A 25,128-nucleotide genomic window follows, 5' to 3' on the forward strand; every position below is an offset into this window, starting at 1 on the left:
ACTTCCCTAAAGGTCTGTGTAGGGTGGAAGAGAAGCCCTCTCTGTGTGTGGAATAAGGTGGGAGAGGGATTTCATTCCTCCCCAACATGTATTCGTCTGGGTTATGGTGCTATTCTCATTTTATAGACAAGGCCACTGCAGTTGAGTAACTTGACTAGAATTTCAGGGACATGTTCTCCCCAGCTAACATTTAGCAAATAATTAAAGCAGGTATTCTACAATTGATGGAAATTACTCTCCCTTTTGTTCCTTGCTCCTTTTTAAAATTTGTTCCCTGTTCACTACAAAGACCTGATTTCAAGGATCTTGTGGAGAAGTGAGTAGAACTTTGACCTTGGACCAGGACAGACTCCACTCAGGTACATGAACTGCCAGTCAGGTTGCCCAGGCTGGAGTGCAGTGGCACGCTCACGGCCACCTTAGTGTCGACCTGCTGGGCTCTGGCGATCCTTCAGCCTCAGCCTTCCAAGTAGTTGGAACTACAGGTGTGCAGTACTGCACTTGGCTAACTTTCTTGATTTATTGTAGAGAGAGGTCTCGCCAAGTTGTCTGGTCTGGTCTCAAACCTGTGGGCTTAGGCGATCCACTCACTTTGGCCCCCCCAAAGTGCTGGGATTACAGGCTGAGCCACCGAGCCTGGCCTCTCTTTCTTATCCATTGATGATTGACCTCCCACCTCTGCCTAGAGCTGGCCCCTAAGTAGGGCTTCTGATCTTGGCTTAGGAGATAAAGCTTCTCCTGCTTGTGCCTCACTCTCAGGTCCTGAACTTTTAGAAGCATGCCTCACTCCTAGCCTAGGAGCTTGTTTTTGATGCCTGATTGACCCTTTTGCCTGATGTTTAGGTTATGGTTCTTGACCCAACAGGACACTGGACTCTAGTCAGGACTCCCACCTATGGTCACTTGACAACGTGAGACTGCCCTTTGGAAGACACTGTGACCAGCTGCACTATACAGGCTTCTCCCTCCCTCCCTTCCCCCTCCCCTAACTCCCTCCTTCCCTCCCTCCCTCCCTTTCTCCTTCCCTTCCTCCCTTCCTTCCCATTCCACCCCAAATGTAGGCCCCTGACCGACTGGGAGAGAAAGACACTCTCCCCTAGTCCTTACAAAGTGTCAGCTTCCAGCTCTGACCAGTGTTCTCCATACCAAATTATGAAACGGAACTTTCTTCTCCTACACAGTGACACAGTAGCTACTTAATTTTCACTCTTCATTGGGTTGTCTGTGCAATCAGTCCGTATGCTCTCATTTGTTCATTCATTCATTCTGCTACGTACTGAGCAACATCTAGGTGCCAGAATGTGCAAATCTCATCTCATTTCATCCTTACAGATCTCTTGCAGGCATGTTCCACTGTCACTGCCATTTTCCATGTGAGGAAACTGAGTCAAAGAGTGACTGAGTGGCTTACTGAGGGCCACATAATGGGTAAATGACAGAGCTAGGGTGTGAAGCAGGCAGTATGACACTAACACTGGAGCTCTCAAACCCCAACTCAAGGCACCTATTCACAGACAACTTGAAACTGTTCATATGGAGAATCAGAAGGTCTCTTCCCCCCATAAGCCACACTTCCATTAGCCAAGCTCAGAGCAGGCAGACCTGTGTGTGTAGGAAGGAGAGAGATGAGGAGAAAAAACCCTAGGGTAGGAGTGTGAGGTAGGCGCAGGCAGGACCAATTCACCCCGAGATGATTTGCATGTGTAGCAGGAGTACATGTCACATTGTCACAGCCTTTTCCTGTGTTGACATCATAACAATCCCTTACTTTTGTTAGCACTTTGTAGCTTTCAAAGCACTTTCAAATCCATTAGCTCATTTTATCCCTACAACAATCTTGCAGAAAACAGGAATTGTTATACTTATTTTGCAGATGAACAAGCTCTGTGAGGTTCTGTAACTTCTCCCAAGTCGGAGAGCTTGGTGAAAGCCTGGATTCCTGACTCCTAGTCTTATGGTCATATCATTACTTTCTGATTTTGGGCCATTTAGGGGGAGGGTTGGCTTTCCAGAACCCCAAAAATCCATTACTCCTGGGGTCCAGGCCACCTAGACTTTATATAAAGCTGGGGCCCTCAAATTTTACTTGACACCAGAATAAGCTAGAAGGCTATCACTCAAGTTGCTAGGCCCCATAACCAGAGTTTCTGATTCAGGAGGTCTTAGTGGGAACCAAGAATCTGCATTTCCAATAAATTCCTAGGTGAGGCTGATGCTGCTGGCCTGCAGACCACACACTTTGAGAACCATGGAGGTAAAGCAATGCTTTATGGTTACATAGCTGTGTTTGTCTCACCAGGGTTTGTATTCCAGGCTAAAGAAACCCCAGATATAGAAAGAATTGCCCCCTTGTGGGTCTCTCCCTGAGGTGAGAAATTTGTGTGTGTGTTGTTTCACTGAATGTGGTGTGGCCCAGAGAATGGGAAGAAAACCTCAGGCTTTTTGGTTCATACATACAAAAGGAAAATGTCCACACATGAGATTATTAATTCATTGTTCAATTAAGTTATGATCTCTAAAATTATCACAATATTTGGCTCGGAGGAAGGCAGAACTGAATAGCTTGTTCCACATAATGTGTGAATAATGTAACTTTATTACTTTTCTCGCTAGTGAGTAATTGTGACTGACATATTGGCAATAACTCAGATTGCCTTTTTGTTCCCCCCTTCTCAGCGCTGAGCATCCACTTTCTTGACTCTGCTCCTTTCTTGCTCACCCTCCTCCCTGCTGCCAGCCCCTTCTGCTTTTTTTCTGACCTGACCACAAAGCAGCCCTGGGAAGGGCCTGATGAAGGGAGGGGTAGTGGATGCCAGGGAGTATGGGTGAGCAGCATGTCCAGGCCCCTTGGCCAACCTGGCGGGAGTCCTTGTGACGCCTATTTGAAAGTTTGCTCACATTGTTGCAGTGCAATCTCCCTTGTCTTCCATTTTGTCCAAGTCCCTGGTATGTCCACTCAAGGGCAGAACACCTGCAGCTCAGCTGTCCACTTCGCCACAGGTGTGAGCTGACCTGGGCACACACTCTCTGCAGGGAGGCAATTACAGTTGCAGTGTGTGGCAGGGTCGATACCTCCTGCTGAAGGTAGGAGTCTCTGTGTTTCCCTATGTTGTAATCCTTTTCAATCCTTCTGAATCCAGCTTCTGTCTCCAGCTGTTCAGTTCTGGACAAGCCTGCTACTTAGCTGAGTTCCTCATTTCTACCCTCAGGTGCTCTGAGCACTGAGGGTACAGAGGTCTGTTCTCAGCACCTTGGACAGCTCCCACTTATATATTTTTTTTCTCTACAAGCCTCCTTAACTGCATGTTGGTCATTGGTGAAAGGAACATACTGATCACTCCTCATCAGTCTTTACCCTATGCCCCAAAAGTTTGAAATCTAAACTTTTAAAAAAAAATTACTCTTTAGCAGTTAAAATCCAGTAAGTTTAGTTTAAACGCTTCTGTGGTTTGGATATAGTTTTGCTCTGCCAAGTCTCATGTAAAAACTTGATTCCCAGTGTTGGAGGTGGGGCCTGGTGGGAGGTTTTTGCATCATGGAAGCAGATCCCTCATGAATGGTGCTGTTTTCTCAGGAGTAAGTTCTCACCCTTAGTTCCAGTGAGAACTGGTTATTGAAAAGAAACTGGCACTCATCTCCCTCTCTATTGCTTCCTCTCTTGTCTTGTGATCTGTGCATGCTGGCTCCATTTCCTTTTCTGCCCTGAGTGGAAGCTTCCTGAAGCCCTCACCAGAAGCAGATACTGGCATCATACTTCTTGTAAAGCCTGCAGAACCACGAGCCAAAGAGGCCTCTTTCCTTTATAAATTACCCAACTTCTGGCATTCCTTCATAGCAACATAAATGGATGAGGACAAACACTATCTTGTCCTCCTTTTTCATTATGCATCAGTGTATATTTTTGTACCAGTAAATATGTTTATTTAGGCAGAACCTGGGTGCTGGCATCCCATCTATGGTGTAGATATGAAAAGAACAGGAAGAATATGCCCAACAGAGATTTTGTTTTTCATGGTTTAGTCATGTTCCCACAGCAGTGTCCCTATTCATATACCATTTCTCCTTCCACCTCTTCAGAAAGTATGATCTACTGCACATGAATGAGACCTGAGTGTACTGGGATATCCTTCCCTCTTACCCTAGGGACCCGGTTTGGCATCAGGCTTGGCTTCCTCCAAAGCTCTAGTTGGAAGGGAACATGGTCTCCTGTTCTGGGGTGATCCAGTGTTGAAGGTCAATTTGCATGCAGATGAGTGTGTTGTCTATACTGTACTAGTCATAGGTACTAAAGGCTCTGAGTAGAATGGAATCAGACTCTTCTCTACTTTCCCTGAATGGTGAGAGCAGCAAGAGCTACTAGTTGAGCACCTACTTTGAGCCAGACACTGATAACACATCTTACACAAATTGTTCCCTGCAGTCTTCACAATAATTGAGTGTGGAAGGTGCCATTGTTCTCCACATGACAGAGCCCAGAGTCATGGCTACAAAGCCTGGGTTGAACCCATCACAATATTATAGCTGTCAGCCACCCTGTGAATTGCTCCCCTCTCTTCTGGTGCCTGGGATCTGATGAAGGTGAAGCAGCTGATGGACTCAGAGAAACTCTCTGTGGAGTTAAGAGGAAGGATCTCCTGGGCTGGAGAGGACGGAAGGGCTTCATGGAGAAAACGAGACTTGACTCTTGGGTCTCCAGGGTTTAGGGCTTGCCTGTTTCCTCAAAAAAGTCTTAAATGGAATCATGTCCCTTGACTAGCATTGTGCTGACTACACCTGGCAGGGAGCATGTTGGGTGAAATACAGTTCTCCCTCACCAAGTCCTCCTCTGCCCCCAGTCCAGACCACTTGCTCCCTGCAATCAGCTTTCCAAAAATAGCCATCCTCAGCCCTAGGCTACTGGTCTGGGCCCTCCTTGTAGCATTTGCTGCTGCTTTTTCCATTATGCCCTCTCTGTTCTCCAAGGGGGCTGACTGGACGAGGAGAGTAGAAGGGGAAGGTATATACACCAGGGAAGAAAGCCAGCATAGCACTTCACATGGCCCTAAGCTAGAGTTGCTCCACTCAGTTGACAGTTGGCAGCTTCTGGGATCTACTTGCCCATACACTTCTCCATTAGGAGTAATGCTGGTGTGAGAGAGAGCACAGAGTACACTTTTTTTTTTTTTTTTGAGTTGGAGTCTTACTCTGTTGCCCAGACTGGAGTGCAGTGGCACACTCTTGGCCACCGCAGTCTCGACCTGCTGGGCTCCAGCAATCCTTCCATCTCAGCCTTCCAAGTAACTAGAACTACAGGTGTGCGCTATCATGCCTGGCTTATTTTTTTATTTATTGTAGAGATGAGGTCTTACCAAGTTGCCCAGGCTGGTCTTGAACCCCTGAGCTTAGGCAGTCCCCTCCCCTCAGCCTCCCAAAGTGCTGGGATTACAGGCTTGAGCCACCATGCCTGGCCCTTTTTTTGTTTTTTAAGGATTGACCTTTTGTTCTGTAAGCAGAACTGAACCTTGAATCCAACCAAGGGGTCAGCAGCGAGTCTGGGTTGGACAGCTCCACCTCTAGGCAGGCACAGCAAATGCATGCATTGCCTCCTGCAGAAGGGTGTCCCTTTTAAATGTGTTCAAGGGAAGTGCCTGGTACTTCTCTCAAGGGCAGAAGGATAGCTCCTTCGTGTCCAGAGCAAATTATGATCTCCAGGATTTTCCTCCCTGGTCCCAATATAGGTGAATTATATATACAGGGGTTAGACTTCAGGGTTATGTTAGGATGAGAGAGCGCAGAGAAGTTTCCTCATTAAGAGGGCTGTACTTGTTGGATGACTCCAAGACACTCAGCACCTCCAAAATCCTGGGCCATGGGAGAGTGAGGCTGAGAGTCTGCATTGTGGTTGATGGCAGGGAGGAGGAGACAGGGTGGAGAAGGATGGAGGCTAGGCTCCCATTGTACACCCCCAGTAATGAGCCCTCTTGCCAGCCCAGAGGGACCAGAGATCTTAGGTCTGGAGTCAAACAGACCTAGTCTAAGACATGGCTTTGACATCAACTGGCTATCTGGTCAAGTCTCCAAACCTCTTGGGTCTCAGCTTCCTTACTGTAAAATGGGATTGTAAATCCCTGTTCTACCTACCTCAGGAAGTATTGTGAGAGTCTGAAGAGGCAGTGGGTATGAAAATACTTGGTAAACAGCAAAGTGTGGTCTAGGGGTGAGTGACCCTGCTCTTCTTCTCTAAAACATCTTTCTTTGTTTCTCACTCCCAACCTGAAAACAATAAACCATTCTGGAGGAAAAACTTGGTTTTTTTTTTTTTAAGACACAGGAAAGGCTGGTAGGCCTATGGGCAGTGAGAAGGATCAGTGGAGGAAGTGATGTGAGTCCTATAAAACTGGGATGTCCCTAAGTTAAAGTCTGCTCCCAAAAGCCAGCTCCCTTAGTGTGACAGACATGGGGCTACAACTCAACTCTGTTACTTATTTTTTGGGTCTTAGGAAAGTCACATAGAATTCTAAATTTTAGTTTCCTCATTTGTAAAAATGGGAAGAGCAATAGCACTATCCTTACGTTATATGATAATAAATACTCAAGGTAGACCCAGGGTATGATGGGTACTAGGCACTCAATAATTGTAGACCACAATGGCTATTTTTATTCTCAAGCTAATTATCTTTGCTTACTATGGAAAAAATACCCCCTCCAAAGAGTTGGGCAGATAAAATTGAGGATTAATGTAAGCAGCTCCTGGCATTTAACAGATGGCCTATAAATGAGTGTCTTCCTCTTTTCTCCTTCAGGAACTTGTTCTTTTGAGGGCTCAGTAATGGCTAAACCCTGGAATTAACCTGCTAGAAAAATGTGGGAGCTCTGCCTTCATGTCAGGTTTGTGTTACAGAAACTTGAGTTTCTTTACCTCATCCTGACTCCCAGATATCACTGCTCTCTGATGTTTATAACAGCATTTTGTGTTTTGCACTACTCTCTGGGACCCAGCACTGCTGCTCGTTCAGCTTTCAGCACATTTACCTGTGCTGGTCTCTCTTGGTCTTCGTATCTGCCTTATCTGCCTGGGATCTTTGTTTTGCTGCTGTATATGACCTTGACCTGAGGAGCTAAGCTAAATCCTTTTGCCTCTTCAGAGCAGTGGGGGATACAGGAATAGCACCAACTGGAAGTTAAGATGATCTGGACATGAATTTGAGTCCTGGTTTAACCACTTACTGTGTAATCTTAGGCAAAACACCTAACGTCATTGAATCTCATTGTCACACCAGTACAAGGAAAGTGACACCAACACCATAGCATTACTGAGGGATAGAAAGAAAAGACACGTGAAAGCACCTAGGAGGGAGGGCACTTCATAGTACCCTTCCTTCCTCCACTGGTCTTGAAGTCTGCTTGGGGTGGGTAGAAACAGGATGGTGAGTTACCTCCTTTCCAGGATGACTCAGCCTCTACTCCCCCACTCTGCCATATTCATCTTGTCACAGACTCTGAAAAGCGTAGACATAAGTAGGTTTTGTAGCTGGACCTATTTTTGGAGGTGGAGAACAGAATTTCCTTACTGGTGTGCTGAGTTTTGATTTCCATATGGGCTGGTTTCAGAGTAACTGGGAAAATTCAGTAATTAGCAGTAGCAAGATTAGTGAATCATGTAGCAATCACCCTTTTCTCACTCCTTCTCTCTTCTGCATGTTCCAAATGCCATTGCCAACATTGTCTTACCCTCCCCTGGCCCTTGGTCTCTCATTCCCGCTGCAGGTGCCATGTTTCCTGCTTAGCACTACAGGTCAGACTTTGGGCACTCTCCTCCCTTCCCTTCTCCAGCTTCCTGCCCAAGCCTCTGCCTATTTGTCCAGAACCCAGGCAAGCACAATTAGTTAGCTTGTCCTATTGCAAATTTCACCTGTAGGCTTCTTTCAATTCAGAGGAAAAAATGACATACATCTAAAAATCCTGATAAAAACGACTAATGATGTCTGGGCCAGTGAAATCCCACTTGGAGAATGGTGGACCTATTTCTCTCTCTAAGGTGGGCTACCTCAACAGATTGTTCACTTAAAAAAGAATGAAAATGCAGAGAAGAAATTTCCTGAGCAAAAACTAATAATTAGTAACTTCATCCATTATCTGTTCATCTGTCCAGTAAACATGCATGTTTACAAAGTACTAAGCCTAGCACTGGGCTTTGGCGACATACACATGAGAGTTGAGAAGATTAGCAAATAAGTTGATGGTCACAGTACAGTGTAAAACACGCTAAGAGCCAAGTGGGAGCATGAGGAAGGATATTTGAGTCAGTGGGCAGAAAGGGACATCTCAGGAGGGGGGACACTTGAGTTAAAGCCTGAGGAACAAAGAAGTTAGCTTTACAGCTTGCTTTCACTGGCACATGTGTGATATTAAGAGTGAGTAAACTCTGAAATCTTATAAAAGTTGTACTTACTCAAATTTTGAGGTGAGTATTGTAATTTCCAGGGAATGAGGAGCTAAGAACAGGAAATAATAAGGGGCTTTGCTTTGGGGTTTAGTACTGACAGAACTTAGAACATTTAGGTAATCCCAGCTTCTCTTAATAGAATGTTCCTAAAACACTCCAGAGAGATTGGAATAGAAACGTCATTGTAAAGTTCTACAGCATTCCTCTTTCATTCTATCACCTCCTATTGTTGGAAAAATGAAACTTGTTTGCCCTCTAACTATAACTAAAGTCAATCTTCTCCTTAGGGAGCTCAGGAACTCTCTCTGTTTCACCAACTCTCTTGTTCACCTAACCCCAAGACCACATGAATTGTTCTATATTCGACCCTAAGTCTCGACGGGGCTCACAGGATCTATACAAGATAAAGAAATAATCACTGCATGAACGTAGAGCAATATTAACAAAAAGGTTAATACTCAGCTGAAGGGGCAGCCATTTTATCTTAGGATGGACTGGGGAGGATAGCCCCACATTCTGTGGGTAATTCTTCCTCCTTATCTTTTTCTCACTTACCCCATATATTCTCATCACTGCAGTCATTTGGTGGCCAGTTGGATCAGCCTTAGTGAATGGGAGCCCAGCCTGAGGGTTTGAAATTCATTTAGCATAGGAATCTTCGTGAGAAGGTTGCTGCTGTGGGGGACCACTAGATGAAAGATCTTCAGTCTCCAAGAGCCAGCTGGTGACTGAAGCATCACCCAAGTCTCTCCATGGCTCCAGTGACAGAAGGCACAGTGTTTGGATATTGATTAATTACCCATCTCCTTTTCAACACCCTATAAGCTCTGTTTTGCTTACCACTATATCTCTGGGGTCTGGACAGTGCAGTTTAATGATTTTTTTATTGGAGGAATTAAGATTCACAAGTAATTTAGGAGGAATCTCTCTTTGTCCTACTGGTGTCTTCCAGTCCCAGGCTGCATTGGCAAAGTCTGCAGTTTCTTTGTGACTTGGCCAGCCCCCAATCATCCTGAAGCCCAGTCAAAAGAAACACTTCAGTGCTAATAGATCTGGAGACTTAAGCTCTGGAGGGCCACCTGTCAGATGAGATTTGCCTTCAAAGGCCACTGGCTCTGACCTTTTGATAACATTTAAAAAAAGAAACCTTATGTATTGACAGAATCAGTCCCATCTCCAGTGAAGGCCTAGGCAGCTATTTGTATTTCTGTTTGGATTTTTTGGTCCTTTTCTTTTTCTACTTCTGGGTAAGCATAAAGGAAAAAAGTTCCTTTCCCTGACCAAACCTCATTTAAAACTTGTTTGTATTTTCTTAATGGAACCCAATCCCTTAAGCCTCTAACAGTAACTTCCACAGAGCTCAATAAACCATTTCCAATGTGGCAGCTTCTAATCCAGGAGAGTTCAGAAGGCAGATGCTAAACAAGCACCAATTGCATCCCAGGACAGTTGCTGGAAAGTCTCAGGGCTCTGCAAGCTGGAGATGTGATCAGCTAATCCCAACTCTATTCTTCTGTTCACTCTGCTAGCCGGCTTGCCTTGTACAATTAGTATTCTCCCTGGTGTTGATTTTGTTCAAATATATTGGGCCCATCAATCACCCACTTTCCAACTCATCTGTCTGGATCAGTCAATTACAAAGTTATTTTTGAGCCACTAGGATTCTTGTGAAATAGACGCAAGAAGGAGCTAAACTCATTTCAGGTTTGACCTCTGCGGCTAGGATCTGAGAAGGCTTAGCTTGCTTACACTTCATGGCCATCCAATCCAATCCGGCCTGTAGAATAGAAAGGCCACTTGCTTAATTGGGAACACTTTAATATAGATATCCATTAACTTATGCTAAATTACAGTAAAACATCTACGGAGGAACTTGATGTGACATCTGCATGAATACTAAATAACTTCATTACGATCAGTACTGTGACAATGAATATGAAATGAACGTGCCCAGAGAAGGCAATTAATCTCCCACCTTCCCAAGCTATTACTGTTTTATTTTGCCCTGCACAGGACTTAAAAAAAAAAGGCACAGAAGCTCTATGATTTTCCATCACTTTCCTTCAGCTGTGGAGTAGTCTCCGAGAGCTCCTGTCATTTGTAGAGTGGAGACTGGCTTGGGCCACCCTGAGGAATAGACATGGACAGTGGGGAGGTAGGGATCCTGGGGTCCCATTTTGGTTTGGGAAAGGAAGCTATCAAGACTGACTGAACACAAAGTGCAAGCGCGCACACACACACACGCACACACACATGGGCACACACGCACACATACATGCACATACACACAAAATTGAAAGGCATCCTCAACTGGAACTAACAAACAGACTGTCGGTTCAGATTAGCAACATCAAAAGCATTCCAATCTGCTCCCTGCATATATTACATGCATAGATCTGAGGGAAGAATTTGGCCTGTGAATTAAGTCAGCTTTTTCCTTCTGGGCTGCCTGTACCTGAAAAGTGTGACTAAGGGGGTCCAGCAGTCAGATTAATACACCCCATAGCACTTAGTCTGAACGACACAGCTTGATCTTAAAGAGACACCCTCTCATATTGCTGCTGCTATTTCACATAGTTCTTTCTGAATCTTGGGATGAACATGGGACCCTTGGATTGATACATCCAATGCTGTGTGAGGAGTAGCTCACAGTAGAGGCATGTGTGAAAGAATATTTCTGACTTCTCCATTCTGGTCATTTTTCTCTTAGGTTACTAACTTTTCTTTGTTGGTTTTTCCTCCTCTCCGTGACTTTCACATCAGAGTCCTTAGACCTCATCTCAGTTTTATGGCTTTAAACACCTCTGATATCTCTCCATTTTATATTCACAGATTGACTAATCTCCTTAATTCCAGACTCGTATATACAACTGCCCAGTCCTCATCTCCACTTGGGTGTCTAATAGGTATCCCACATTTCACTGTCCCAAAGGGAACTCCCGATCTCCTGCCACAAGCCTGGCCTTCTCACAGTCTTCCTCATCTTTGTCAATGGCAGTTTTATCCTTCCAGTTACCCAGGCCAGGAAATGTGGAGTGATCTTAGACTCTTTCTTTTACATCCACATCTAATCTGTCTAAATAGAAACAGAATATATCCATAAGCCAACCACCTCTCACTCTCTCTGCCACCATCATTTATTGCCCAGACAGCCTTCTCATGGTTCTGGGTTTAGCAGGGTCTTTACTTAAGGACTTGTCTCAGAGGACCCTCTTAGTGGTAACAAAGCTATTTGCCACTCTCTCCAGATCAGGGTTCAGGGTGTCATGTAGAGCTTACAGACTCCGGCTACAAAAATATGAGGTAAAGGGATACCTTTGATACTAGTAACAACAGGAAGGGAGAAAATTTCTATTCCCACCTAGACCGCAAGCAAAGAAAATTCCAGCCAGTGGGGTCTCACCAAGTCATTTACAGGCTGTATCCAACAAGGGCCTCTTGGCTTCTTCAAAGGAGGTTGGTTCTGCACAATCTCTGTCCCCCAACCCTAGCTAGCTGCATTTCCCTATTGCTGTTAAAAGTCTCTCTCTCTTTCCCCCTCTTTCTCTCTTTGCATTCAGAGGGCCTACCACATTTAATAGTGTGATCCATTTATATGTTACTTTATTGGATATTTGAGAACTCAGAGTGAATTCAGCTCCACATAGAACCATGCAATATTCACTGAAACCCCCATCATAGTCTCCTTACTTGGAGGTGCACATTCCTAACTTCCACTCTTTCTTAGGGCAAGAGTGTCAACTCTGCAGCTCCAAGTGACAGTTGTGAAAAGATCCTCTCTCCCTCATACAAAAGGCAGGTGTCCAGTAGACAGGAGCCTCTTCCTGAAATGTTCATAAATGTGCAGATACTTTAGATGAAGCCCAGATCCCAGTGAGGCAGCTGCTGTGCTGCTCATGGAGAGCAAGAGGTACTTTGGAAAAGGATAGATCTCCATAACCCACAGGAAGGGGGGAACTCCCACAGTCTTGTTAGCATGCCATGTGATAGATTTTTGACAGATGCCTTCTCGCCTTCAAGTTTCAACTTCAAAATCCTTCCTGCACCAGTCTCACTGGGGTTGGTGATTAGTTCTCACTGTTTCCTCTTCTGAGACCAGCAAGAGACTCTGTTTGTGCCAAGTCTCCCTGTAAACATCGTGGTTATGCCCATACTAGGCAATGCCTTCCTGGAAGATAACATTACATTTGTCTAGAACTCCTATAGGGAATAAGAGGGGAGTAAAATTGCCTCTCTGTGAAAGCACATTACAGTGTGTCTAGTCCACACTAGACTCACCAAAAATGCTAACTCTGCCCCTCTCTTTCATCTCCTCCCTTTCCTCTGCCTTTTCTAAGCAAACTCTTAGTCTAAGAAGATCATACTTGATTTTCTTAGGTGATTACCATCTCTAAGAGAACATCCTAGAAGTAGGCCAGGAGCAAAGAAGAAGCCTCAGAAAAGTCAAGAGCATTTTACAGGAAAGGCAAGTGGTTATGGACAGATTGGAGTTGTAGGGGGTAATGACACAAAACTGGTAGGCTAGAGCCAGAAAGTAGCATAGAATGTCTTCTGAAGGCAGAGGATGGGTGAAATAATGTCTTTATGTATCTTCCAGGTTTATGATTTTGCATGTGTAAAATTCTAAATTATACATCTGGTTGAACAAAGTAAAAATTTATCAAGCATTTCCTCTCTGTCTGGCTAGAAGAATTCAAAGATGAGTGAAACATGTCTCCTGAGTTCAAGGATCCTACAATGTAGAGTGGTTAAAAAAAGGCATGTGGGCCTTCCTTCCTTCCGTCCTTCCTTCCTTCCTTCTTCCTTCCCCTTCCTATCTTCTCTCCCTCCCTTCCTCCCTTTTATCCATCCATCCATCCATCCATCCATCCATCCATCCATCCATCCATCCATCCAATGTAAGGCATATGGTCTAAAGAAGAGGCAAATCAAGACTGATATGAAAAGGCCTGGAATAAGTTTTGAAAACTGGCTCTACCACTTACTAACTCTACAATATTAGGCAAAAAATTTAAACACATTTAGCTTCAATTTTCTTGTTTCTGTAACAAGAATATTAATTATAGCTATTTCATAGCATTAACATGAGGATTAAAGAGGAATATAATGTATATTAAAGTTCTTGGTACATAGATGCTCAACAAATGAACATTTATTAAACAAATAAATTACAAATAAAAATGTTAGGGAAACAGAGGAGAGCTAATCAACAGTTGAAAAGATTGGGCTAAAATTTACAGCAGAAATGATATTTGAGATGATCTTGAAGGATGAAGAGGATTTTAACATGTATAGGTGGAAGTTATTTCAGACAGAGGAAAGAACATGAGTAGTGAGGTGGAAAAGAGGAGGTTACACTTCAGGTAGGGTGGTTAGTAGGAAATAGGACCGAAGATGTAAGCTGAGGCTATGTCATGCAAGCCTTGATTACTATGCTAAGGATATGAGCTCGATCCTTAGGCAAAAGCGAATCATTAGAGATTTCAGAGAAGGCATAACTGTGGTTTAGGAAGATAAATGTGGCAATTAGTGAACAGGATTCTACAGGAGATGAATTGGAGATAGAAGAGTTTGGAGACAACAGTAAGATTAAATGAGGATTTTAACAAAGATAGTAGAAATGAAAGAAAGGGAAACAGAGTCATTAGGAACTGTGACCAATGATATGAGAGAGTGAGAGAGAAAGGAACAAAGCTGACCCTGAGCATGTAGTAAGAGATAAATGAGATAACCATGATGTCAGCTATAGTTCATGGGACACAGAAAAGAGGCAAGAGTTTCTTGAGGAAGATGAGCTATGCTATAGATGATGAGTTAGGGACTTTGAAGAAAACTCAAGTAGAGATGCTCAGTATAACTAGAACTATGTATCTACAGTTCAGACCATGGTCTAGAGTTGGAGATAAGGATGTGAAGTCATCTTTATGGAGTAATAGCTGGAAGTGTGGGGAAGGATGTGATTGAGAAAGGGCTAAAATGACTCTTGGTTTATGGGACTAGCATACTAGATTGAAGTGGATCCAGTGACTAGTGGGTTCTGAGAATTGAGGACTGGATAATCAAGTACAAGACCAAACAGGTGAGTGTTAGCAACAGCAGAAGAAAATGTGTGGCCATTGGGTTCAGATGGTGAAGCCAGGGAGGGAAGTGGGAGAATAGGAAAGAATGGAAAGACTAAAGGCCAAGGGAAAATCAGAAAACAGATCAAGAGGGAGTGAGAAAATGGGTAAGGACAGAGAAAAATTTTGACAATTGGATTTGGATGTTCTGAGTAGTTCTGAGTTTCAAGATGTAGATGAGTTAGAGATACAGGTCACTGGAGTGAAGATGGCTAGGGACTGAATAAGTCAGAGGCCTTGGAGGGTCTGAAGTCACAAAGAATGAAGCAGGTGAGATGGGTCAGAGCTGATATGGGTAGAAGGCATGGCAGGGGGAGGGGCTACTGAGGGCTTGGTACTAAAGTCCTAGAGTAAGATGAAGTCATGTCCAGAAAACTTGCAGATGAGAAGAATAAAGAGATGGTATAATGGATGGGATTATTGGAGCACAGGGCTGAAATAAAAATGGGTCTGGAGAAAGCAATATACAGGATACATTTCTGGCTTTCCTATTAAATGCCTCAAAGAGTTAAAGTCTTCAGTTGGAGAGTCAAAGAGTATCTATGAAATAGATAATAGGTTACAAAGTTAGCAAATACATATATATTTTTTGAGTTGGAGTCTCACTCTGTCGCCCAGACTGGAGTGCAGTGGCCGCTCCCGGCTGGGCTCCGGCCATCCTTTTGTCTCAGCCTTCCAAGTAGCTGGAACTACAGGCACGCGTTACCACGTGCCCGGCTAATTTTTTGCTTTATTGTAGAGATGAGGTCTCGCCAAGTTGCCCAGGCAGGTCTCGAACCCGCGGGCTCAGGCAATGCGAGCAAATATTTTAAATGCTAAAATGCATACAGCTCATGTCTGGTGCCTTTGATCAACCCTTCTGACAAATGGCAAACATAGAAGTCCAGGAAAGTTAAGATCCACATCCTGGAAGAAGTGGATTTGGGGTGAACCTTGAGGGATAGGGTGGAACTGAAAGGGGAAGAGCATTTCAGTCAATGGCAGAGTGAACAACTGAGCAGAGATGAAATGAACAGGACATATTCATTTCTAGCTAGTGCAGGAGAGGTACAGTCTGGGTCATTATGAAGGAAAAAATTGGGAGAAGATAGAGTGGGACTAGAAAGCGGAGGCCTGCAGACTAATGTCATGAGGATCTAAAAGCGACAAAATCTCCCCAACTTGATTTCTATGCGGCTGCAGTCTTGGACCAATTGCAGTGTTTAGTTTTTATATAGACCTCTAGCGTTCTCATCTGTGGTCCTAAAATCCCAAATACTTTTCTCTCCTGGAGCATTTACCACACAGTGCTGACGATGGGTATGCCAGTCTTTCTCACTCCACTGTGAGTCAAGACCAAACCATCACAGCAGCCCCCTCAGGCTGTAGAGTGCCCTGCATTGCACAGAGTGAGAGATCTAGAAATATTTGTGATGTGAATGAACCAATCTATGAGTAATAGTTGGGCATAAATCAGAGAAAATACATTTGAACTGGGCTACAGTGTTTGGTTAGAGACCTCCCACATCTGGGTAGAAGACATCATGGTATAAGGTGAAATGATTGGTTTCTAAAAGAAAAAAGAAAAAAAGTAAAAGGACTCTCAAAGCCTTTGTTAATTAAAAACACACACAGCTCTCCAGAGAACATTTCCCTGCCTCCCATTCTCTCTCCTCGCACTGAATGGCAGATAAGGTGGTGTCTTTACCTATGCTTTGGACCACATTTAATTAAATGCCTACATTGACTGCTTCCTCACACACCTTGTTTTATTTCCTTTCCTTCCTTTCATGCTAAAGAGGGCCAGGGCTAATACTAATGCATATGCTGTTAAACCTTTTTAATTAACTTCAACTTCTTCCAGAGATTTATGTTTAAACAGTAAATTTTTTGTTGATACTCAAATACATAGGCGGCACTTGGAATGATGTACGAGTACTCTTGTCCTCAAAATGATTCTTCATGAGTTACCACCAGAGACGTTTTCATGAGCCTCTTTTATTAAAATAATAATACTCAGCAAGGCAATAATGCTTTACAACCGGCAGCTAATTAACCCACCCCACCCCCCAAACAGGTCAGCATTAGCATCTGCAGGTTCGTGATATGATCACCCAGCGGGTCCCTCTTGTACCTTAGAGTCAGCACTGAATCAGTCTGGGTTTGTGCTTCAGCATCTGTGAGTAATGATTTTCATTTTAAACACATCTTTTGTTCTTAGACTGTAGTTCAATCAATTATTATTGTTATTTATTTTGTTCTTGTTTAGTGCCTTCTCTGCCCTGGATATCCGTATTTCTGATCTGCAGTTGACCTCTCGAAACAGAATTTAACCATGCTTTGGAAAATCCAATGGACTAAAATCTCCTGTCTAATTGCAAAATCCATTTATTTTCCTGCAACTTGAATTTGTGCTCCAAGTATTTTAAATCATGATCTGTGCTGTCAATTGTAATTGCAACATAGCAATACTTTGCCAACAAAACCAATCTACCTACCCAAGTTCCCGTTCCATCCTTCACGTTGAGGCAACACTTTTCTCCACAGCCAATGTAGCTATATTCCATGTTGCACCACCGACGAGCCAATTATTTCAATTTTGGCATCAGATTCAGAAGAGAGTTTAATGATCCTCAATAGTATAAACTGAATTTTTATTCCTACAGCAATTTAGTAATGATGATGACACTTAAGCACTTAGAAAGTATTTTTCATCTTCCAACCACTGAGAAGCAGGGGGCCCTTTTCTGGGCAGTCTGATGGGGACCTCAGCATTGGCACTATTTCACGATATTTAGGAAGCCCAGGCTCACCCCTGCTACTCTGACAGGGGCTATAGAGAAGAAAATCCCCCAGACCCAATGCCTATCTGCTGGGGATTCAAGTTGGAAATCAGAACAAGCTCCCCGGTCTTGCACACCCATTTTAATTAACTCGTTTATTCACGTATTCAACAAATATTTAATGAGTTTCTAGTAGGTAAGGAAACTTAGCCCCAGGAGAGAGACTGAGATGTAAGAGGTAGGCCCTTTTCCTCTAATCAAATTCAACCCCAACCCCCTCACTAGGGTCCAAGTTATTTGAATACTTCATTTATGCACATGTTTACTCCATTCATTCAGCAAACATTTATCAGGCACCTTTTAGTGCAAGGTGCTCTTCTGGGAGTTGAAAGGCTTACAGAGAAGATCGAATCTGTCAGCAAATCCCATTGGCTCTTCCTTCAAAGTAAATTCAGGATCTGGTCATTTCTCACCCCTCCATGGCGACCCCCTGGGCCAAGTCACAGCAACCCTGCATCTAGGTGATGGCCAAAGCCTCCTAATTGGTCTCACTGCTTTCGCCCTTGCCTCCTTCTGTCTACTCAGAGCTGTCTGAGTGGTGTTTTTTAAAAACCTAAGTCAGATGGTGTCATTCTCTGTTCAGAACAGTTCAGAGGAATTCCAGTTCACTCAGAATAAAAGACAAATTCAGTGACTCACGGTGCCCTTTGTGGTCTGGCCTCCATGTTACTACCTTCATTTCATCCCCACTCTTCCTTTTGCTCGCTTTGGCCTCTCTGCTATTCCTTAAATTCACCAGACATCCTCCTGTCTCAGGGCCTTTGCACCAGTGCAGTTCCCTATGTCTGGGATGTCCTGCCCTCAGTCCCTCACCTTCTTCAGAACCTTGCTTGGTTGTCCCCTTCTTGGGGACTGAGCACCCTATTTAAAATGTGTGCCCCACCTCTGTATCAGTACTCTATGTCCCCTTTCCTGCTTTGTTTGTTTCTAGAGTGCTTATCACCATCTGATATGATTTATCTTTCTTATTTGTCCATTTTATGTCTTCCCCACTAGAATGTCAACTCCATGAAGGTTTAGATACTTGTTTTTATTTACTGATGTATCAATGCCTAGCACACACACAGATACTTAATATTCATTATACATATATATGTATATCATGGATACATGTAATAAACAGTACTGTCATAGTCTTCAGGAAACATACAATCATTAACAGGAGCTTATCTAAAAATAAATAACGAGCTGTATTTTAAGAAAGCAAGAAGTAAAAAGCTATAGCTCAAAGGGTAGAAAATTCATTTTCTCCAAGTTGAAGGAGCCTGCAAAAATCAGGGCCCTACAACTTCGGGTATGGTGTGTTGAAAAAGAACTGCAATCCATGTTGAAGTGAGAAAATGGTTCTTTGCTACGGAATTCCTCAACTGGACCAAGAAAGGCTCTTGGGATTTGGTGAATATGCACAATGTACATGTTTCACTAAACCTTGGTGGTTATCCCAACCTGGGATCCCTCTCCATCCTCCCTAGATCTCATAAACTAATTCCAGTGAAAAATTCAACTCTGTGTCTCAAGCAGGAACTATTTTTGAGAACTGTGGCTGCTCTTTCCAGATGTCAGGGGAGAGCATCCGGGGGGTGGAAAGTCAGTGTAATTTCTCATGGCTGATTTTGACAGGAGATGTCAGGTTAGTGCTAGTTATCCTACATCCTAACTGGATCTTGAGGATAAATCTCTTATTTTGGTAGCACTTTAAAATAAGTGGCAGCAGTTCATGCATAATTACTTCTGAATTATCTAGGGGATTCATCAGGTTTGATTATAGATGCATAATGAATTTACCAAATTTGTGGGTATTAGAGAGATATTAATTCCATATGAAACCTCACAATTCATTCATGTGCCATTTGTTTTCATTCCTTTTTTATAATAAGCTAATTAGTTTAAATTATTTGTACTTGTACAAGGTCTTGAAACACATATAAGGAATGATTATACCAGAGAACCCAATAAGCTTTGGAGACAGCATTAATTGTGATGAAGGGTTCATAAAGCAGTGGATGTTCAATTTCCCCATTTGGGGTGGCAATAATAGGTCTAATCATGACACCTCTATAAAGTTGTGGGAAGTCCCTAATTAATGTCTCTGAATTCAGATATTCAAATGAAGGTGAGGGAAATCATTGTGCCGACTGGAGAATGAGGCAAAAAGGGGAGTTCAACCTTGTGCTAACCAAAGAAGAAAAAATGAAGCAGTGAGGGCTTGTTAATTCTGGGCTGAGAGGAAGACAGGCACTTGTGATCTCTGGTCTGTCTGGGGGATTCCTTTAAGAAGAACCCAAGTTCTAGTGGTCACTGGCAGGCTGGAGATTTAATTCCTCAGAATGAAAGAATGTGCTTCTTTGTCTTGGGTTCCAAATCCATTAGCTTCTGTTCTTTATGTGGGACTGGGACCCTCTGGCCAATAAGCCTGGGCTGATGTCTGTGGGTTGGTAGATGAAAGCCATTTTATTTCCTTAGGACATGGGTGAGAAGCAAGGCAGGAGTGGGAGCCTAGACCAAGCCCACCCAGGGAATCTATGGTAACAGGAGCAAGAGCCAGCCTGCCTTGGGCACATTCTAAAGGTTAGGCAAACTAGGTACATCACATACACATCATTTCATTCTTATATCAGCCCTATTGTGTAGACACTATCATTTGCAGGTCAGGGGACTATGGACAAGAGATCAGGTAACTTGCCCATAATCATACATTGAATCTCTAAGTAGCAAAGCTGGGGCCTTGAGAATGTCTGATTCTGAAGCCCAGCCCCAGGCTACCATGGCCTGCTACGGTCCCCGCTACTTCCTGAATGTTGGTGCTATTATAACCCCATCATTCCTACCCGTATTATTTCTACCCCCAATGTGGAACCTTGAAGAATTACTGTTTTTTGAAATCTTAATCTCAGATTTTCACTCCACGGGCAGTCCTCCAGGACACAGGCCCTTCAGTTTTCCTCCCTGAAGTCCTGAAGGGACTGTGCCTCTGCAGAGCATCAACAAATGTCTGGCCACCTCACTGGGCCTCTACTGCCAGTAGGAAAGCCCTATAGGGGTTAACGCAAAAAGAAGTTCTGTTTTGGATGAGACACCAGTTTAATTTATATTTGATTAAAAAAGTCATTCATTCATGCATTCAGCAGCCGGTATTTGTTAAATGTCTCCTACACTCTTAATTGGGTTTTGTTGAGTGGGGGGAGGAGGGGGAAGAGAGAGCAGGAATAATAAAGCTTGTGCCAGACACCTTGTTTATAATTTTCTTATGAGGAATATATGTACACACCTGAAAAGCTAAGTAAACAAGAGAGTGATTGAATAACTAGTAAGTGAGGGATGCAGACAGTGCACTTTCTATGGTAAAAAGGAGGATGGCTTTCCGAGGGCAGAGGGACGTGAATTGCTCAGTGAAGGATGAACAGGGAAAGGGTGGCAGAAGGGGCACCAGCTGGACATGGTCAGGAAACCAAGTCCCTGTCCTGCCTCAGTTTGTAACCAAGTGTTTGACCTTGGGGGGAATCACTCTCTAGTGTCTCACTATCTTCGCTGTAAGATGGAGATAATGATACTTCGTGGGGTTGTCATGAAATTCAAACCAGGAAAAGAATATGAAATGGCTCTGGAAGATGTAAAGGGCAATACAAACGCCAGATACAGAGTAAGATAAAGCAACACCAGAGGAAGCATTCTGTAAGAGTCAGTCTCCTAGTACCACACTTGGAGAAGCTCTTTTCAAGGTCACTTGGACACTTTGGCCCAACTCTATCATGGCAGCATGCAAGGTGACAGGCCAGGACAGTGAGGAATGAGAGGAGCCCGGTGAGAGGAGGTAGGATGGAGGCCCAGTCCAAAGGTTCACGGACATTCCATGGGGAGTACACAGTGGGACCTGGGAAGGAGGAGGACAGGGAGGCAACCGAAGTTTTTCTGTCTCTTGTGGCTATCAAACGGAAAATGTCACCTGTGATCTGCTCTAGCTATTTTTAGTTGCACCAAAAAGGGGAGTTGAAAATAATACCTTGTAATTGCTATATACAATTCAGGGGAAGATTGTCCAGCTTCTGCTGAGAGGGTGACCTCCTGGAGGCAATTGCTGGGTCTTCTATGTCTTCACTATCCTCTGCCACGCCAAGTCCCAAACCTGCCACATCTCTCGCCCTCAGTCACAGCAAGACCACAGCTCTCGATGCTAGAGTTTGATGCCCTTGAATCTTCCTATCTTGAGCCTTTGGTTCCAAGAGGAGCTAGGACACACAAATTTCTACTTCGAGGATCTGTTGGATTGTCTTTCGAAGTCTGTGTTCTGTTTCATAAGGCTGGTGAGTGAGGGCTCATGGGTAGATGCCTGGCAGGTGGTGGGGATAACTTCTCTACTGGGTATCCTAATTTTATTGCTAAAAGTTGTTGAAGGATGAGCTTTCTCCTTAGCACTCAGGACTTTTATGACTTCAGTGATAAAATGAAGAGTCAACCCCAAGAAGATGGATCTAGCATACTTAAACTGAAAGAATTTTTTTTTCATAGCACATCAGCATATTGCAATGTAACATGGAAAGGAATTTTAAGTGAGTAACTCCTCCTTTTTCCTACCTCCAGGCATCTGCCTCTAAAATATCAAAGGTAGAGGGAGATAGGATTCGCCTTTCTGGGAATACCTCCAAGAGGAGTTTCCATTGAGAAGAAATCAACTATGGGTAACTTTAAAGAGGAAGAGCATGTGTCATTTAAGAAGTTTCTTTGCTTCAGATAGATGCCCTCCTCTCACCCCAGCTAAGAACACAATGACCCGTGACCTGAAAACCACATCTTGCACCTGTCTGAAGAGGTGCCCAGCATGGCCCATATCCTAAGCCCTCCTCACCTGGACAGCCACAAAGCTGACAGCATCGGAGGTCTGAGCCCCTCAGACTCTTGAACATCAATGGATCTTGCATAGCTAAACCTCTGTTCCCTTTCCCTTCGATGCTTTTCAAAAAAGTTTAAAGCTTTGAGTGTTTTAAAGATTTGCTTCTTTCTTTTGTTAATCAATTAATTAATTTTGAGTCATAGTCTCATTCTGTCACCCAGGCTGGAGTGCAGTGGCATAATCATGGCTCATCAGAGTCCTGATCTCCAGGACTTAGGTGATCCTTTTGCCTCCTCCTCCTTAGTAGCTGGGATTACAGGCACACACTACCACACCTGGCTAAATTGTGGATTTTTGTAAAGACAAGATTTTGCTATGTTGCCCAGGCTCGTCTCAAACTCCTAGACTCAAGCAATCCTCCTGGTTTGGCTTCCCAAAGTATTGGGATTACAGGCATGAGCCACTGTGCCAGGCCGATCTGCTACTTTAAAGGTGTTGCTGCTTCTCCCTAAATATTATCACTAACTTATTGGGTAATAGGCCAGGAGTCTTCAGAGGGCCGTTTTTCTCACCCCAGAGGTAACTCCTTGCCCTTTCCTGGCCTTAATATGACAGTTCCAACTGCCAGATTTTACACAGGAGGAAAGAAGACATTGAGAGAGGTTCCTAGCCATTACAGGCACATGGGTCTCACACCATTGTGGGCAGGTGGTGGTGGAGTACATCTGTTTGTCTCTGTGTTGAGGGCTTGTGATTTGGCAGCTCTGCCGAAGATTTGTGAGAGGGAGAAAAAAGAGTGCAAGGTTGGGGTACAGGAAAGGGGTAAGAAAGGAGATTAGTCACTTGAGTCAGGATAATTTTTCCTGATGTCAAAGCCTCACCCAGGAGAGCTTTTGCTGTTGCTTGCTTTTTATCTGGAAACCAATATGAACAGTATCTCTCAAAAATTAGGTCAGGGCTTGCAAAGGCAGGGGCTTGCAAGGTGCTAACTGCCTGAATCCTCCAAGGGTTTACACAGCTCTCTGCTCTGACAAATGCCTCCTTTGTTTCTCTGAAAAGTCTGACTTGCTGAAGCATTCACGCCTGCCTCTTTTCTCCTTCACCCTTTCACTCTCCTCACAAACAACTGAATTTGGAAGGTTAAAAATCACTTCACTTGTCAACTCCAAAGCTCTCCCTCCTCCTCTCAAGTTGCTTCTCTTCCTACCCAGGGAAGAAAGCTGCTGTATCACTCTGGGGACTGGAATCCACTTTGAGAAGAGTACAGAGCTGCAACTTTCAGAACAATTGTCATCTCTGGAGCAGGGTGTGCCAATCTGCCCTGGGGGGAGAGAGTCTTATGAAGGCTGTGTCTCCACTATTTCACTGGGCTGCAGATTTAGGTGGAAAGTTCTGGAGGCATGGTCTCTTTAGGCTTGTCTCGGCCTCAGGTTTCTACTGGCAACAACATGATAAAAATCCTGTCCACACTATGAAAATGGGCCAAGCGGTAGCAGGGGCAGCAACAAACGTTAGTTCCTGTTTGGATTCTGTGGTCAGCATGATTTTCTCTTGCTCTTTTTTTTTTGAGTTGGAGCCTCATTCTGTCACCCAGACTGGAGTACAGTGGCTGCTCCCGGCCACTGCAGCCTCGACCTACTTGGGCTCCGGTGATCCTTCCACCTGAGCCTTCCAAGTAGCTGGAACTACAGGCGTGCGCTACCACGTCCGGTTAATTTTGATTTATTGTAGAGATGAGGTCTCGCCAAGTTGCCCAGGCGGGTTTCGAACCCACGGGCTCAGGCAATCCACTCACCTCAGCCTCCCAAAGTGCGGGATTACAGGCTGAGCCACCGAGCCGGCTCTCTTATTCTTTTTTATTCCTGACACTGTTAGTATTGACTAAAGTATTCTGATAGTAGACACTATTGACTCTGAAAGACGGGAGGGATGGAAGAAGGGGTGAGAGAAATTCTTAGAAGCTAGTTAGAATCTTCCAGAAGTATGAGGAAATGAGACTCTGAGCCAGGAAAGTCCTATGAATCCACTGGATTTTGGGACTCTGAATTGTCTATGGCCTGCAAGGGAGGGAGAACCTGGAGATGTCTCTGGAACCAGAAACACATAAGGTGTTCCCAGGAGCAATGTCTGCAGGTGCGTGTGGTCAGGGATTGCTGCCGAATTAAGGCCCTGATGTCAGAAAGCTGTCTGCTGGTTCTGCCATTCATACCTGTGAGATCTTGGGCCTGCTTTTCATCTTTTTTGCAAAAAGATGAAAATAAAATTGTATTGAAAACCCTTGACACTCAATAAGTCTTAAAAATTATAATTGTTATGTTTTAGAAAGGAAATAGAATAATATCATCATTGGGGTCTCTAGAAAACCTAGAATAATGGCTTCCAAACCCTTTATCTTAAGTAGTAAATTTTTTTGAAGTGAGATTTTACGTGGAAACTCAACGTACAGAATTGACATAAATAAGGGATAAGGCAGTGGGTAACAGGTGGCGGCTGGGACCTGGGCACTGCATGCTCAGCCCCTACACTGTCTGTAGAGGAAGTTTGAACCTTCATGGAGCCACAAGACTCTGAGGGCCCCAGTTAGAAAACTACTGGCTTAGAATATTAGGGAATATTCAATGGGTCGTTTTCAAAAAGGTAGAGTCCTGCCTGACATCCAGCTAGTTAACATCTTTTAGTGAACCAAGCAAATTGGCCTAGAATGAGATGATCAGGAGAAAACTCCAGTGTGGCAGAGCACAGCTTTGCAAGCCGAATGGTGGTGGAACCAATGGCAAAGTGGGATGGGATCTTGGGAAAGGAAGGACAGTGTCTTTCCTTTTCTCACCCAGAGTGGGGCGAGAAGCCGGGCTCGGTGGCTCAGCCTGTAATCCTGTGCCTTTGGGAGGCTGAGGTGAGTGGATTGCCTGAGCCCGCGGGGTCAAGACCCGCCTA

This window comes from Carlito syrichta, unplaced genomic scaffold (assembly GCF_000164805.1).
Source record: "Carlito syrichta isolate Samal-C Ts95f unplaced genomic scaffold, Tarsius_syrichta-2.0.1 Scaffold230023, whole genome shotgun sequence".
Lineage (NCBI taxonomy): Eukaryota > Metazoa > Chordata > Mammalia > Primates > Tarsiidae > Carlito > Carlito syrichta.